This window comes from Triticum aestivum, chromosome 3B, assembly GCF_018294505.1.
Source record: "Triticum aestivum cultivar Chinese Spring chromosome 3B, IWGSC CS RefSeq v2.1, whole genome shotgun sequence".
Lineage (NCBI taxonomy): Eukaryota > Viridiplantae > Streptophyta > Magnoliopsida > Poales > Poaceae > Triticum > Triticum aestivum.
In genome coordinates, this window is record NC_057801.1 from 62,469,665 (window position 1) to 62,482,721 (window position 13,057).

At 43.4% G+C, this 13,057-nt stretch overlaps 1 pseudogene; it reads left to right on the top strand.

The window, feature by feature from the left end:
- The first annotated feature begins 5,063 nt into the window (after positions 1-5,063).
- Positions 5,064-12,733, top strand: LOC123068582 (disease resistance protein RGA2-like; annotated as a pseudogene).
- The last annotated feature ends 324 nt before the right edge of the window (positions 12,734-13,057 follow it).

The window sequence follows — 13,057 nt, forward strand, 5'->3', positions numbered from 1 at the left end:
AGAAAAAAATAGAAAACAGCACACATCTTAAAGCAAAATCAAAGGGTCACAAAATCGACTGACCAGAAAAGGAATTTTCAGCTGACTGACATATAGCTAATTCGGCTTGCAGCAGCTGTGGATGGGCAAAGATATGCAAGAGATCTCTTCTCGCTGGGTCCCCGGGCTTCAAGAGCAGCACCGGCGACTTCATGGCGAGGACTTAGATGTCTACACGCTGTCTACCTGTTAGATGGCAACACTGGCACCAGGTATGAACACTGCATATTCTGGTTGGACAATTTGTTTATGTTTTTTATTCTCTGAACCGCCTCATTGGATACATAAATTTTAAGCTTTGTATGCGATTATGTTTATGCAACATAAATGCTTGAATATATTGTTCTTGTACATATTCTGAAAGAGCTTTAATTAGTAGATGTCCATGGCAGCAAATTGCAGGCTTACAAGTTATTAAGTATCATATGCTGCTCTAAGTTGATTATGTGTTCCAGTCCATCTCGACACTAACATCCATTGGAATCCCATATTGTTGCTTAGACTCTCATCCTTGGCCATAAACATATATGAGTAGTGATCGTTGTTGAGGCGTTGAGCCCTCAATGAAACAATACCTCAGTTTTATACGTGACAGCAGTGCAAGACTATTCAAAACTGTAGCTACTCTTGCTGAACCGCCACATGTGTGCTTGTACCAGTTTGTGACTCTGTCCTTGAAACCGTCGGGTATTTGTTCGTTTATTTCTGAACTTGGAGCGGAGGCCTTTGCTCTACTGAAATGAGCCACTCGTTCCTTGCAACCATACTACATGTTTTCTATGGCTTGTTTCGTAATTGATGTTATATGCTGGACAAAATGGTGGCAGCCTAGGACTGATGGTGGTGTACTGGTGTTTGCTGCCACAGGCAAAGGGCGCGTGAGACACACATATACTTTGAGTAAGCCTGTCAATGCTGAAGATGTGCAAGTAGCATGATGTGTAGCGAGCTGGAAGGAGGTGCCCTGTTTCTCTTGGGGCAGGTGCCCTGGCATTAATGCACTGTGGAATTTCATCTCGTTTCTTTCTGAATTCCGGTCAGAGGCCTTTGTGGTATGGTTTCATTTTTATTCTTGAATGTAATCGACATGTTCCTTTTTTGATTTCGTTCTGAACTTGAGGACGGAGATCTTTGCTTTACTGACAATGATTTGCGGATTCGCTGCGCCATAAATAATTTGTTCTTGTATGCGTGTGTTTCCAAAGCCTGTAACACCAAAATTGGTGCTTAATTGTTATGCTCCTTGTAACATATACGCTTAATAACCTGTGGTGCAGACTTACAGTCAGGGTTGTTGTATGATTGTGTCTCAGCTTTGTTGTTGGCGCCATCAGCTTCAGTCTGAACAGAAGGCATGCTCTATGTTCTGAAGAATCATGGACGACGAGCAATGCAGTTCGCCCATGGCATGCTCTATGTTCTGTGTAGTTACGGCAATGCTTAAACGCTTGCACTCATGGACGGGATTGCAGTCCACACAAGTTCGTAGTGTTTTTGTAGAAGACACGAATTTGGAACTATCTTTCTTCGAAAGCTGAACGGGGCAAAGAACCAGATGATATCTGTACGAAAGTTAATCTTGGAGGAGTTATGCTAGTTGAACCGGGTATATATATATATATATCCTCCTGTGCAGTTGTGGCATATATCCTCAAGCTAGTCGAACACTAACTAGATGTTCTGGCGTGCCTCCTAACCATATACTGTTGTGGCATATATCCTCCTGTGCAGTTGTGGCATATATCCAATGATCTGCACTTGAACTTGGGCCAGGACTTTGCTGTACTGAACCTGCGTGGGATGGCCTAAATTTAGTTTTGGAGTGATTTTATTCTCTTATAGTGGAACTGATGAATTTGCTTGTTTTCTTTGTAAACTTAGGCCTGGGGCTTTGCCACATTGAGCCTTATGTAACATGTGTTGTTAAACCTTTCTGCTCTGGTGAAGAAAGATGTTTTTGTTTCTGTAAACCTGTATTACATTGTGTTGCCAAGCTACATTATCAGAAGGACTGTCTGACTGGATATCCGAAGTTCAGAACCATTAATAGTACATATATGCTGGTTGTTGCAGGAAGCGATGACAATGATGCCAAACTGACACGGTTGTAGAGTGAACACGACGACGATGCGTGCGACGTAGTCAAGGTTGACGTTGCTGTGGCGGAAGCCGGAAGGTACCCTGTGCCATGCCGCGGCTCTGGAACTTCGGTGAGTGGCGGAAGGAAATAATGACGGAGGCGCCCGCTCAAGTACGTTTCCAACGAGGCAGCTATGTGGGGGAGAACTGAAGCGTTAGCTGTGAAGAGGAACAAGCTATGTTCTTGGCAATGGAGCTGAAGAAGACTGCAGAAACTGCTGCACCATCTTGTGCCATAGGAGTGTGTTTCTCCTCTGTAATGGTGTACTGCAGTTTCTGTGTAAACTGCTACAGCTCACACAAAAACTGCTACTAGTACATATTATCCAGAAACCTGGCTCCTGTATAAATCAAAACACGCTTCAGGTTTTTTTTTCTGTAGTAATCCTTCTGATAATGAAGCCGATAGATTCAAGAAGTACATGTCTCTTGAATATAATTTATATTGGCCAAAACTTAATCAATTCATTATTGGTCAATTAAAACAGCAACGACAATAAGCAGCCAATGTGCAGCTCGCCAATCTCTTTCGGAAGACTATTCCAACTGGCCGCCATTGTAGACTGTGCTATGTGGCCACGAAAAGCAAGCAGAGGAGGGCCGAGCATTTATCATCTACTGTTGTGTGGTACTCCCTCCATCCGGAAATACTTGTCATCAAAATGAATAAAAGAGGATGTATCTAGATGTATTTTAGTTCTAGATACATCTCTTTTTGTCTATTTTGATGACAAGTATTTTCGAACGGAGAGAGTAGCTGTATCCTTTGCTCTTGCTTGGCGCTTGCATGCTGCTGCTATTGGACCAAACAAGGCATCAGAGAATCTCAGAAATCTAAAGATTTCCTTCTTCCTCAGCAACGCGCCGCTCTCTTCTTGAAGTGGTCATCAGTGGATAATCAGTTTAGCTACCCTCTGTATTCAGGTATATATATTCAGTTCAGTTATGTGCAATTCTCACACTACTTTGCTTTGTTCACTAGTTGGTGAATAATCTTGTATCATCTCTTGCAGGTGTGCCATCCAGCATGGTTTTCCCCTGGTGATTGGCCGCTAATCTTGTGTTATCTATTGTGATTCTAGCTTCCACCCAGCCTTGCAAAATCTTTAAACCTATTGATGGACTAGAAGATTGGTTTATAAGGTAAAAAACTTCAAAACTACAAGGGAATAAATTGCCGAAAAAGGGTTTCCCCCGCTTTGTATACAAAGCAACCAACCAAGCCGTACAAGGATAGGTGCTGGGGCGGAAGCAGCACAGCCACGCCCAAAAGAAACGACAGAGAAAGAGCAAAAGAAACAAATGCCGACAACGGCGGATCAACGAAAACGAAGAAGCCTCGCGAACGCTGCGCCCACCGGGATCTTCCACTAGGCTCCAAGACTCCGAAGCGCCGGCACCTATCAACACCTCCAAGAAGGATCGCGACGATGACGACGCTGCTGCCAAGGGTTTCCCCTGGTACACGACGAGGCGAGAGGAAGGGTAGCCCCCGACGCCCTCCCGGAAGGTCAGGTGGCACCCACAGGCGCCACCGCGCCGGTGTCGGCCCAGCCGACAGGGGTTTCCCCCGATCCCAACCCGCACCTCGGGCGCTACGGAGCCAGCCACCAAACCAACCACCACCCAGCGCCAACACGGTCAAGAGGCCCCCACGCCGTCTCACCACGACACCGCGAAGTGAGGACAACAAGGCGAAGAATCAGAGCCGGGACTAGGGCAGCAGCACCGTCGGCACGCGGGAGGGCCCCACCTCCACCGTCAGCGACGGTAGCCGTCCGGACGCAATAGCAGGAGCACACCAGGCCCGTAGGCCCACAGGCCCGGCCGAGCCCTCGTGGGCCCGTAAAGCTCCCGCCCTCGCGTTGCTGCCGGCACGCCATCGGCGCCGCCGCCCACATCCGAGCCGCTCCTCCTCCACACCGAGCCGTAGACAGCAAGGCCACGCCGGTGCCGGCCCGCTAGGACCCAGATGGGGCCCTAAGGGCCCAGATCTGGGCCGGGGGCGCGTCGCCGGCCACCAGCGCCACCAGGCCACCCCGCCGCCAAGAGGCAGCGCCACCACCGCGCCAGCCGCCGGCCCCCGCCACCAGGACGCCGGACCACCGCCAGCCGAGCTGCACCCGCCGCCGAGCCCTGCCCCGGGAAGGGCGCTGCGCGCGGGGGAAAAGAAGGCCCGCCGCCGCCGAGCCACCCGGCCAGATCCGGGGGCGCTGTCCGGCGGCGGCGGGGGAGGGAGGACGGAGGGGTGGGGGCGAGGAGAAGGCGCGGAGGAGCCGCCCCGGCCGCCGCCCGGGGAGGCGGCACGAGGCGGAGTCGGGAGTGGAGGATAGCGAAGGGGTCGATAGCAACCGATTACATGATTCATAGGCTAGCTTGTATGAAACCAATCAGAGTTAAGATGAATTAGACAAACAAAAAAATTAGCTGGATGAATTATCTGTATCATTCTATGCTGTAACTAATGCAATATTTTCAGTAGCAGTTCGGTGTGGAGGCTACTATGCAAATTGGCAACTGGAATTATTAATTATTTGACATGCATTTAATTGGTTTTGGGATCAATAATTGCATTTCAATAAAATGGTGGCATGAGCTAACCCGATTCATGTTTTCTGACAGAAAAATAAAATATAAAGCCATGATCTTATAATTTAACGGACCCCACTAAGTCTCAATAAATATAGTCAAAATATAGTTCAGGCCACATGAAAGTCATGAATATAATTTTTCTTGGCCAAACTTAATGTATTCATTATTGGCACTTGCCAATGTTGTTGGTCAATTAAAAAAGCAATAACAATAAGCTGCCGATGGGCAGCTCGCCAATATCTTTCAGAAGACTATTCCAGCAGGCCGCCTTTGTAGACTCTGCTGCGTGGCCACAAAGGCAAGCAGAGGTGGGCCGATCATTTATCATCTACGGAGTACTGGTGTGTCGTATGCTGTGCTAGCTGTCCTTTCCTTTTTAGCTCAAAAAAAAAGCTGTCCTTTCCTCTTGCTTAGCTCTTGCATGTTGCTGCTATTGGACCAGGCAACGCATCTGGAACTCTCAGAAATTTGAAGGTTTTGTTCGTTCCCCTCTTCTTCTTTTTTTGCGAATTTTGTTCGTTCCCATCTTCTTCTTCCCTTTTCTCTAAAAATAAATAAATAACTGCAAGCAGAGCAAGTTTCATCTTGGTGACTGTCGAAGAGATCATCAGTGGATTCTCAGTTTGGCTACCCTTTGTATCCAGGTAGTATATATTAACATCACTTGAGTTTTGTATGTTGTATGTAATATTTATTAAATCGAAGAGTATGTACGCATAGTATGTCGTATATAATAATATTTAGGTAGTATATGTACTATTTCTTATGTAGTATGTATCGTATTTTAAGTATGCCCCTTTTTACGTACAGATATGTACATATTTCACAGGTATAATAAAAATCATGGGCCAATTATACTTTTATGTAACTCACTTTGAATTATCTTATATATAGTACATATTAACATATCTAGAATGATAAATTAGTATATATAGTACCACATAGTAGTATATGAGACATGTGGGATAACTACTCTAGATGGTAGGATGTATTTTCCCTACGCCTTGTTTGGGTGTTGACATTCGGACCAAGAATTTGGCATTGGCATTGTTCTGCCCGAATGTCAGTGTTTGGATGGCCTAGACATTCACGTGAGGAATTCGGGCCCGATATCGAGAGGCCAATCCAACCACTGGCGTTACCCCTCCACAAATTAGGATATTTATATATTCAGTTCAGTTATGTGCAATTCTCGTACTACTTTCTTTTGTTCACTAGTTGCTGAATAATCGTGTACCATCTATTGCAGGTGCGCCATGCAGCATGGTTTTCCCCTGGTGATTGGCCAATAATCTTCTGTTATCTAATGTGATTTTAGCTTCCACTCAGTCTTGAAAGCTCTTTAAACCTATTGATGGGCTAAAAGATTTGGTTTATAAGGTAAAAAACTTGCTAGTACCATACTTCAAAGAGCTTGCGACTTCAGCTTCAGAACTACAGTGTAATAAATTCTGATGATTGATAGGCTAGCTTTAAACCTATCTTTACTAGTAGAAAAAGGACCTAATGTGAGACACATTAGTCTCGGTTCAATTTTGGCCTGGTACTAGGTACCATTAGTCCCGGTTCGAACAGCTATGCATTAATGCCAGTTGATGTTGAACCTTAAGTACGCGTACTAAAGGGGTGGTGGCAGGCTGGCGTCAGGCCGGGGCCCCATGAGCCCCTTTAGTCCCGGTTTGTGGCACAAACCGGTAATACAGGGCTAACCTTTAGTACCGGTTTGTGTCACGAACCGGGACTAAAGGGGTCTGACCTATAGTCCCGGTTGGAGACACAAACTGGGACTAAAGGGCCCATTTTCAAACTCTACCCCCCCCCCCCCCCCGGACCGCCTTTTCAGTTTTGTAAAAAGCAAAAGAAAGTGATAAAAACTCCAAAAATTAAAATCCTTCGAGATGTAGTTATGTTACTACATCTACTAGTTAGGAAAATTAAAAAATTAAATTTGGACATATTTTGCAAAAAAGTGTAATGAAAATGTAAAACGGCCATATCTTTTGCATACGATGTCAAAAAAACGCATAATATATCAAAAAAATCAGCATGAAAAGGAAAAAAAGATATGCTCAAATTTCAGTTTTTTTTAGAATCCTCAAATTCTAAAAGAACCAATACAAGATATGCTCAAATTTTGGTTACTATGGTCAAACCACTTATTCAAGAAATATTTTGGTTACTAAATAATAATTATTTCTTAGAATAATAGTTTCAAACTAAAACGGTGAAACATGTGACTTCATGCTCAAGCTAAATTCCTGAGGGTTAATAGGATTGACAGCTTACTATTGTCAAGTAAACAACACGTGCAGACTTGGAAACTAGGGGGAATAGAACTCGGAAGTTAAGCGTGCTCAGACTGGAGTAGTGAGAGGATGGGTGACCGGCCAGGAAGTTAGACGATTTGAAATGATAAGGGGTGATTAAGAGCAATGATGAGCGGTGATTAGAGACAAAATCGTCAAATAATTCAGAAATATGAAAACCAGAAAAAAAATCAAAAAAATTGGAAAAAAAAAGAAATTCAAAAAAAATTACCCTTTAGTACCGGTTGGTGTTACCAACCCGTACTAAAGGTCCCCCAGTCCACTGCGCTGGCTCGTGCCACGTGGTGAGCCTTTAGCCCCGGTTCGTGCAGAACTGGTACTAAAGGGGGGGGGCTTTAGTCCCCACCCTTTAGTGCCGGTTATAGAACCGGGACTAAAGGCCCTTACGAACCGAGGCAACGATTTGGAATTATGAGGGCTGATTAAGAGCAATGATGAGCGGTGATTAGAGACAAAATCGTCAAATAATTCAGAAATGTGAAAATCGGGAAAAAAATCAATTTTTTTCGAAAAAAATCAAAGAAAATATCCTTTAGTACCGGTTGGTGTTACTAACCGGTACTAAAGGTCCCCCAGTCCACCGCGCGGGCTCGTGCCACGTGGTGGGCCTTTAGCCCCGGTTCGTGCAGAACCGGTACTAAAGGGGGGGGGGACCTTTAGTCCCCACTCTTTAGTGCCGGTTACAGAACCGGGACTAAAGGCCCTTACGAACCGGGGCTATAGCCCGGTTCTGCACTAGTGGTTGTAACTAAATGCAACATTTTTAGTAGTAGTTCGACGTGGAGGCTACTATGCAAATTGGCAACTACTAGTAATATTGATGGCAATGGGTCGGGTATTTGTGGGTACAACCTTTTTCCACCCAAACCCATACCCACAAAAAACATTATACTCATCCACATCAACACCCATGGGTATAAAATGGCACCCATGCCCATACCCATCGGGTATATCCTATACTCAATGGGTATCCAGTGGGTACAACATATAGCATCTAAAAATTTAAAAGGTGGGAATGAGGGATCACTGAATTGAGAGTTGGACAAGAGTCCGGTAGCGAAGATTCGAGGTTTCATCTTTTCGAGGAGTCACATAGGACATACGAGGAGTGGCGAAAAGGTGATTACATCCCTATGAGCTATGTCCGGTTTAAGGAATACGGGATTTAGGGTGTGAGCCATAGGAGTTGGATGTTGACCCCACATGTCATAGGAGTTATTTTCATTACTTACATTTTTCTAGGTATCCATTGGGTTACCCATGGGCACAATTTCATACCCATACCCTACCATATATTTTGTGGGTATGGATTCCCATTGACCGTGGGTACAAAATCGCTCCAACGCTTGCCCATGCCCATTTTTTTCAAGTAGGGTACCCATGGGAAAAATTGCCATCCCTAACTAGTAAATTGGCAACCGGAAAAAATATATTGAAGAATAGAATGCCAAAGGATCTAGAATTGAGACCTTAATACTTGGCGTATCACTCAATCTGTATGTGCATAACTATATTATGCTAAATTATTGAAAATGTAAATGGCAGTCCACTAGTGATAAATTTCGCGAGCCTTATCCCACTTTCGAAGCATGTTATCATACCTTGTGCATTCATTTTCATCTTTCGATTTCTCCAATTCTCAGGGAATATCCTAGTGTTTTTGGTGGACCTCTGGGGTTGAGTTTGTCTGATTCATGGCGGCCATACTTGAAACTTTGCTTAAATCAAGTGTCCGTAAGTTGCAAGATGTCATTATCGATAAGGCCATACTAATCCTAGGGGTGGAAGAAGAGCTCACCAAACTACTGCAACGAGTGGAACTAATTCAGTGTTGTATATATGATGCCGAGAAAAGGAGGACAAAAGAGCAAGTGGTAAACAATTGGCTTGGTCAACTGAGAGATGTTATATACGATGTTGATGAAATCATGGATGTGGCTAGATCTAAGGGAAGCAAGCTGCTTCCTGACCACCCCTCACCATCATCAGGCAAATCGGTTGCATGTAAAGGCCTTTCAGTTTCCTCTTGTTTTTGCAACATAGTGACACGCCATGATGTTGCTGTTCGAATTAGAAGCCTCAACAAAAAGATTGAGAACATTGCAAATGACAAGATATTTTCAACTTTCAATAATAGTGCACAACCCATTGGAAATGGTCAAACATCCAAACTGATAAGAAGTTCCAACCTTGTTGAGCCCAACCTTGTGGGCAGGGATATTATACATTCTAATAGGAAGTTGGTGGAGTTAGTGCTTGCACACAAGGAATACAAGTCTTACAAGCTCGGTATTGTTGGAACGGGTGGAGTTGGAAAGACAACACTAGCTCAGAAAATATACAATGACCAAAGAATAAAAGGAAGCTTCAAGATGCATGCATGGATTTGTGTTTCACGAGACTACAATGAAGTTACTCTACTCAAAGAGGTTCTCCGGAATATTGGTGTGTATCATGAGCAAGGTGAAACCATAGCAGAATTGCAGAGTAAACTTGCAGAAACAATTGAAGGAAAGAGTTTTTTTTCTAGTTCTAGATGATGTGTGGCATTCCAATGTGTGGACGGATTTATTAAGACCTGCATTACATGAAACAATTGTCGGGGTAATATTGGTATCCACACGAAATGATCAAATTACAAAGAGAATAGGTGTAGACCATACCCACCGAGTTGAGCTCATGTCAGTAGAGGTGAGATGGGAGCTACTTTGGAAGAGTATGAACATTGAGAAGAGGAAGAAGTCCAAACTTTAAGAAACACAGGGATTGAGATTGTTCGTAAATGCGGTTGCCTCCCACTTGCAATCAAGGTTACCGCCAGTGCTTTGGCAAGCAAAGATCTAACAGAGAATGAGTGGAAAAAGTATTTGGGCAAAATAATTGGCTCTCAGAACATGCTCTTGGATGAAACAGAAGGAATTTTGTATCTAAGCTATGATGAGTTACCGCATCGTCTGAAGCAGTGTTTCATTTATTGTGCTTTGTTTGTTGAAGATGCTATCATTGACCGTGGCGTACTTATAAATTTATGCATTGCTGAAGGCTTCATAAAAGAGCAACAAGGCCAACTACTAGAAGACATAGCAGAAGAGTACTACTATGAGCTAATCCATCGGAATCTCCTCCAACCAGATTATTTACAGTTCGACCAATCTAAATGCAAAATGCATGACCTCTTGAGGCAGCTTGCTTTAAATATATCAAGAGAAGAATGTTTTATTGGAGATGTTGAAACATTAGGGGGTGACAATATGTCGAAACTGAGACGTGTTGCTGCTGTCATTAAGAAGGATATGTTAGTGTTACCTAGAGTGGATAAGGTGGATGTTAAGGTGAGGACTTTCCTAACTGTTAATGGTCCATGGAAAATCAAGGATACATTGTTCAAGAGATTTTTGCTTCTTCGTGTTTTGGTACTGAATTGCTCGCTTGTACAAAGCATTCCAGACTATATAGGAAAACTAATACATCTGCGCCTACTTAATCTAGATTATACTGGCATATCTTGTCTTCCAGAATCCATTGGCTCCCTAAAGAACCTTTTGGTATTGAGCTTGAGATGGTGTCATGATCTGCACAATCTCCCTTTCGCAGTGACCATGTTGAGCAATTTAAGATGCCTTGAACTTTACACAACAATAAACCAAGTTCCAAAAGGGTTAGGAAAACTGAAGTTACTCACTAGTTTAACAAATTATCCTGTTGGTGATGGAGGTGATAATGCTGTCGTACAAGATGGATGAAAGTTGGAAGAGTTGTCTTCTTTGTCGCTGATGAGGTATCTTTATCTTGTTAAATTGGAAAGAGCGACTCATTGTGGTACAAATACATTGCTTACGGACAAAAGGCATCTAAAAGAACTAAGGCTAGCGTGGACTGAACGTGGAGAGGGGTCATATTCAGAAGAAGATGTTAGCAATACTGAGAAGGTCTTTGAGAAGCTAGTACCTCCATGCAACCTGGAAGACTTGTGTGTTTTTGGATTCTTTGGTCAGCAGTATCCCTCCTGGTTTGGTGCCACCTGCTTGTCTTCACTGATAAAATTGGTCCTGGATGAATTATGGTCGTGTGTGGATCTTCCACCGATTGGGCAACTACCCAACTTGAAATTCCTGAAAATTGGGGTAGCAGATGCAGTTACCAAGGTTGGATCTGAATTTGTTGGCTGCAAGAAGGGTGATCATGTATGTAATGAGTTGGTTGCTTTCCCTAAACTTGAATGGTTGATCTTCACAGATATGCCCAACTGGGAGGCCTGGTCTTTTTTTGAGGAAGAAGTTGTTGATGATGACCAAGGAGAAGAGGATGGAGCCGCTGAAATTCGGAAAGATGATATCCAATTTGCAAGATATCAAATGTTTCCTCATTTGATGGTGTTGGATCTCCACAATTGCCCTAAGCTGAGGGCTCTTCCGCGACAGCTTGGAGAGGAGGCCGTCAGTTTGAAAGAGCTAATATTATTTGGAGCGAACAACTTGGAGGTCGTGGAGGACCTCCCACTGCTCTCTGAGCGCCTTTATATTGGGGATTGTGAAGGCCTGGAGAGGATCTGCAACGTCCCTAATGTGACAGACCTGCGTGTATATGGATGTCCAAACTTGAGCTATGTAGAGGGGCTGAGCAGTTTGCAACAGCTGGGGATGGACGAGGATATGCAAGAGATATCTTCATATTGGGCGACTGGGCTTCAAGAGCAGCACCATGGACTTCATGGCGAAGATCTGGATATCTACACAGTTGTTAGGAAGTAGATGGCTGGCTCAAGGTATGTATTGTTTAATATTTCGTATTGTCATTGATTGTGTCAACCATGATTCATATTCTCACAGTAAAAATTTCTTCCTCATTCGATACATGCATAAATTGTAATCATTGTTCAGTTGTATCTTTCATGCCATTTTGTGCTTATGGGACATAAACGTTTAAATCTATTGTGTGCTTCTCATATTGCAAATTGGCTTTCGTAGATATCCATGGAAGCAGATTGCAGGCGTACAAGCTATATTAAGTATCCTATAATGTTCCTTTAAGTTACTCATGTATGTTCCATCTCTACCTAAAAAATGCATTGGGACATCATATGGTTACTTAGATTTCATTAATTGTCATTTAAGAATTTCTTTATTATATAACTAATAAAGTGGCTGCATGCATTGTCCAGATGCAGAGGCTGTGGGTCCTCCTCCTTTTCTAAAAAAAAAGAATTTCTTTATAATATTGGCATCTAAACCTGATTTATTAACATGTGTACTTCTATAAACAAATTTATTTCCTAATTCATGTTATATGATGGACAGAAAAACTGTGGCAGCCTACAGCTGGTGGCATGGTTCGGTTCGTCTGGTGAGGCATGAGACATACTAAGTCGAGGAAGCCTGCCAATCCTGAAGATCTACAAGTTCCTTGATCAGTAGCGAACTGGTGAATGAGGTGTCCTGTTTTACTCTGGGCACTTGCCCTGCAATGTATCCAATTCCTTTCTGTATTTTATTTTCTGAACTTGAGCTGGTGACCTTTGCTGTACTGAACCTCCGCTGTTTCTTCCTGAACTTTGCTGTCCTGAACCTGTGTGTTATGGTTTTGTACTTTGAATGTTACCAACAAATTTCGTTTTGTTTTGTTGTACTGAACTTGGGTGGCATGGTTTATTTATGTAAATGGAATTGACGTTATATATATTGGTGATCCGGGTGCCCCAGATATATATTTGGTGATGGAGATGATGCCAAACCTACACAGCTGCGAACGCAGACTAAACACGGTGACGATGTGTGGAATGCTCTTGCGTAGGATCTTTTTCTGAACTTGATTAGTGAAATGCAAGATTAAGTGGGGTCAAAGGTTTGCCCCCTTAGCTGAAAGTATATATTGTTTCAAAAGAAAAACAGAAAGCATTGATTTGCAGCAGCTTGATTGATTTTTTATCCAACTCCCTAGTTGAAAGACTGAACAAAACTGAG